We start from the raw sequence: 5,327 nt of genomic DNA, 5'->3' as shown, positions 1-5,327 counted from the left end.
CCCCCACTCCCACCACCACCACCAAAATAACACTGCAGCTGTGCAGCCCCAGCCCCAGCCCCAGAGTAAGGAGGGAGGGGCGTGGCGGTGGTTAATGGGAAGATTGTCAGGCGGATGGTTCACACACCCGGCACTAGTTCGGGCAAGTGGCACCTCCTCTCTGGATGCCCTGGAGCTGGGGCTTCCCCCTGCTCTGACTTTCCCCGATTCCCAGCCTCTGAGCTCTTTTCCTCTTCGTGACCATGGACTTGCTCTAATGGCCTGGGTGACCTTGAACAAGTCACGTCAGCTTTCTGGGCCTCTTTCCTCCTCTAACACGACCAGGTTGGGCCGGGCTGTCCAGCCTCCCAGTGAACCTGATCCTGGTGTCCCAGCTCTGTGTGGACCATGACTGGGGGGCCCGGGATGGCCCGGCACCTGCCCAGTGTGGAATGAGACACCTGGAAGGGGTAACCGAGAAACCCCGCAAAGCTAAGGGCACACCACCCCCTTCACAGGGAGCATCCTCAGTAGTAGCAGTGGCTGGAGGGCTGGACAACTCTGATGCACAAGCAAGCTGCTGACCTCCGCACTCCCTGGCTCTCCTGCCAGCACCCAAAGGTGCAGAGGAACACCCCTGGCGACAGGCCGCCCTGTGCCCCTGCCTGGAACCTGTGGGACACTCCAGCACCCGCCATTGCCGAGCCCAAATGCCGCCTCTCACTACAGCCTATTGGACCGTCTCCAAGTGGCCCCCAGACCCAAATGCATCCCACAACCTGAGAGCCCTGGGAAGGGAAGAGAAGGGCAGTGCTACCCGGGGAATGGGCTGTGTGTTCATTGTCAGGGCATCTGGGAAAGCTTGTTCCCCACTTCTCTAGCAGGGCCTAGAGAAATCAACAAAAAGAGAATGGGCGCATTCCTGGGCTGTAGCACGCTCCGCAGCGCCCGTGTAAAAACCAGAGGGGCAGGGGCATGGGCAGCCCTTTGCAGCTGGGTTATCTGCTCAGCAGAGGTCTCCCCTGAGGTCAGGAGCTCAGCAGCGTCTCCTGGCCAGGCCTCGGCCCCTACTATGGGACTCCCTGAACCCCGCACTCAGCCGGCCCCGGCCTGGGACCTGAGCCTCGGAGCAGCGCCATCTCCCGGGTCACCTGACGAAGCCGGCTTTCCCCTGTTCATGCTGCAAACCTCCTCGGCTGGAACCGGCCGTCGTGAGCTTCTCGCCGCTTCCCAAGGCAAAGCGCCTCGTCTCCATGCGGTCGCCTGTGGTGACACACGCAGTGCAGTTTCTCTATTTGCCCAGGTGGCTTTGGCTCAAGTGGCATGGCCGGTGCTTGTCCCCCTCGGAGCCTCAAGTGCCTACAATGTGCTGCCCCGCCCCCTTGCCTGCTCACCCATAATGTTCCCCTGGAGCCTGTGACACTTGGTCTTGGAATACACCTCGCCTTTCTGCCCGGTAGCCAGTTAGGTGGGCATCGTGGAAGGCCTGGACATCAGCCAGCTAACGTCCACCGAAAGCTGGCAAATCCCATCCCAGGCCACGTGAGTGTGTGTGTTCTCAGAGGAATGGCTTGCTTGTAAGTGGTGGCTACTGTTCTCGTAGAGGCTTTTAGCTCATAAAAACCGTTGGACGTGATGATGTGACAAAATTACACGTGTCTGCTCTTCTGTTCTCGGAGCTCAGACTTGACGTTAGACGAGGGGTCCAGCCATCTGCTCGCCCATGGGGTCACACCTGACTTGGTTCGGATTTCCCCAGGGACTGAGGTCGGGAGGTCCCAGGATGTGGGAGTTTCCAGTTTTAAAACTGGGGCGATCCGGGAGAAATCAGGACAAGCTGGTCAGTGGTTCCCCCAGAAGCAGAGCCTGCGATAAGGATTCAGTGCAGATGGTGTGTTGTGTGACCCCAGGAAACACTCCAAGGCAAGTGAGGCCGTGGAACAGCGACAGGAGCCACACCGATAAAGGGCGTGTCACCAAGCAGGTCACTCCCATGGGTGTGCACCATCTCTGGGGAACTCCTGGGAAGGAATGGGGGTGGGGACTACCCATTCCACTCAGTCACTGGGTGAGGGTCACCCAGGCCATTCATTCCAGGGCGCTCTGGCTGCCACCGGCGGCGCAGCAGCCGAGCTGGCCTCTGCAGTTAGAGGAAAGCCCCGGGCAGAGACGCACAGGTCCTGGCCGGTGGCCAGCCCACGCGCAGAGGGGAAACAAGCTGAGGGGGCTGGCAGCACGTGCTCCAGCGACTTGGCGGAGCTGCTTCCCACAGTTGGGATGTTTCTCAGAAGCAATTAGTGAGCACAAAGGATGCTTATGTGCAAATCATCCCCAGTCACCAGTCTGCCTCCCACACACGCTGATCTCAAAATCAAACACAAGGCTCATCTGGAAATCCTTCGGCAGCTCACCTTGTTTCCTCAGAATCAGTCCTCACTTTGCAGCCTTCAGGAAGATAGGAATTCCCCACAGGCCCAAAACATGGCCTCGGTGTGCTACCAGCTCCGAGGAGAATCATTCGGGGAGCCAGGAGGCTGAGACTAAAAGGTCACAGTGAGATACTGTGCGCAGGCCTGGCCCTCGTGGGTGATCTTCGCCGGGCAATGGCTTTCACTGAGATGGACAAGTCCTTTCTCTGACCCCCGCCCTGTCCTCCAGCTCTGGGCCGCTGGAGGAACTGAAGTCCTTTCAACACCTCACTGATGTACAGGAGCTGGTACGACCTCCACTTCTGTAAGAAACTCACTGCTTTGTTTTCTCCCATTGTGCATCCTGTACAAGGCGTGTGTGTGGGGGGGGGGGTGTGGGTGTGTGTGTGTGCGTGCGCACGTCCTGCTGGGATGGCAATAGGGTCTCCTAGACCTTCACACCATGCAAAACATCCTCAGAAAAGCAGAGGCTCCGCACTGGACACTCTCTAGGAGGAGCGAGTGAAGTGATCCCGGTGGTTCGGGTCTCTGGGTCTCCTGCACCTCTGTCCTATGGTGGTCAGTCCGCTCCAGTCACAGCCGGCCCCCTGGGAAGCCTGGGCTCCCTTGGCTCGAGTAATCTTTACCCTGGTCTGAAATGGGGGCCGAGTCCAGCCTCGCTCTGCGGCTCTCTGGGTCTGCCATCCAGCAGCAGTCGTCCCCGTCCCCACCTGAGCATCACCTAGAATCTGCTATCCATGAATCCGTCCTTCCTGGAAGCATCCAGACCACCCACCCAGAGTCCAGCCAGCCCAGGTCCAGGGGTGGAGGAAGAAAGGGAAATATCTTCCATGATATAATGAGACACAGGTACTCTGCTGGGAGGCACCCTCTCCTAGCCTGGGGGTGGGGGCCTGGGGACTCAGGGTGTTGTTACCCCAGCTCCTAAGGCCCCGATCATATCTGGGGGGAGGGACGTTGTCTATGATGGATGGCTCCCTCAGCTCCCCCAGGCAGAACTCACTATCCCCTACACTACCCCTAAGCTCCAAGATCCTCCAGGCTGCAGATATGGACCCTGCAGGCACTGGCCGGGTTCCTGTCTGGCTGCAGCCTCTGCGGCTTCCCCAGAGCAGGAAACCAGGGGCTGTTTGCACAAATGCCTTGACACTCAGACCCTCCAGTGCTGTTCTGATATCGCCCAGCAGAGAGCGCTGTGGGCATGCATTGCCTTCCAGGCCCAGGGCGGGCTGAGACATTTGGGGAAAGAGGGGCAGCAGGCATGAAGGCAGGCTTTAGAAGCTATTCCTGTTCCCTGGCAACAGTCTTTTTTCTCTGCTAAAAGTGGGTGATTCGTGATGGCTAGTTAGCCCACTGAAAGGCTGTGCCAGTCACATCTTCACCTGTGTGTCTGGACACTGAGCTAGCTCACCTGGGACTGGAAAGGAGAGCGTGACTACTTAGTCCTTTTCCTGCTCTGCCCACCCCTCCTCCCCTCCACTATATTAGTACCCCCTCCTTCTCCAAACTTCCTGCAAGCCCACTTCTTAAGGAAGCCCTCAGGCCTCGTATTAGCAGCAGCTTCTTATAGGAGCTCCCAGTCATACATGGGGTCTCTTCCAAGCCACAGATCTTATCTCCTCCATCAGACAGGGATGTGTCTCCTCCACCCGACTGTGTGCTCTGCGGCAACTCTGGGGTAGCTCCATTAGCACCGGTTTTAGGACTCTGTCCACAGACGGTGAGCAGTTTGAAGACAGCCCTCTTCCCCATACCCCCAAGGGGGGAATCCGAGAGGGACCCCCCCAAAGTCCCATGAGCTTTGCACACTGAGCAAGAGAAAGTTGGGATTTGATCAGGCAAATGATCAAAGGATCAGGCAAAAGGTCCTTGGGAAAAAAGACCAGAAAGGCAGCAGGTGAGACTTTGAGGAGATTAAAAATACAGACCCTCCCCCCACCCCTCGTCTGCACCACACCTTCGCCCTCCCTGCAGGTCCTCCACTCCGCCTGCACTGTCGCCCAAGAGGTGGCCCTCATCACTGCCCACGTGTACAACAGTCCAGTGCTGCCCTACTCTCCCTGCCTCGAGTTGGCCTCTTTGCATCCAGCCAGCGCAATGAGGCCAGAGAAGCCTTCTAAGTCACCTTCAGTGTCTCCCATCGCCCAGGCAGGGCAAGTCCAAACTCACCCTGACACTCAGGACCCTTCACCATCTCACTCATTTCCCCTCATTGCTTTCCCTTCCTGCACGTCACGAGCAAAGCCCATTCATTCAAGAACTATGAACTGTGCTACCTACTAACTACCAGGCCCCAGACTGGTAATACAAAAAAGAGAAAGAAGGCAGGGCCTATTTCAGCTTGCTCAGGCTGCCATAACAAAGGACCACAGACCCGCAGCTGAAACAACAGGACTGTATTGTCTCGCAGTTGTGGAGGCTGGAAGTTCAGGATGAGAGTGTCCGCAGGGCCGGTTCCTCCCGAGGGCTGTGAGGGAGGATCTGTGCCAAACCCCTCCCCAGCTTCTGGTGGTTCCTCGGCTCAAGGCAGCACAACCGCAATCTGCACATGGCATTCTCCCAGTGCCTGTGTCTGTCTCCAAACTTCCCCTCTTCCTAAGGACACCAGTCATATTGGGTCCGGTTAAAATGGCCTCACTTTAACGTGCTTACCTCTGAAAAGATCCTTTCTCCCCAAAGGGTCACACCCTGGGGTGTTGGGGGTGAGGACTTCAACGTATGAATTTGGCAGGAGGCACAAAGCTATGACACTGCACTCGTGGGGCTGATGTCCTCTGGTAGAGAGCGCTAGGCAGGAAACACAAAATCAAGTCACTACATATTAGGACAAGAGATGACAGGGCAGCACAATGGAGCAATGTTTTGGGGAGGGAGTAGCAGAGTGAAGAGGGTGCTGTCTGTGCCTGGGCAGTTAGAGAG

Source organism: Myotis davidii, unplaced genomic scaffold, assembly GCF_000327345.1.
Source record: "Myotis davidii unplaced genomic scaffold, ASM32734v1 scaffold1548, whole genome shotgun sequence".
Classification (NCBI taxonomy): domain Eukaryota; kingdom Metazoa; phylum Chordata; class Mammalia; order Chiroptera; family Vespertilionidae; genus Myotis; species Myotis davidii.
The sequence above is the reverse complement of the archived record's forward strand: the minus strand, read 5'-3'. Positions refer to the sequence as shown.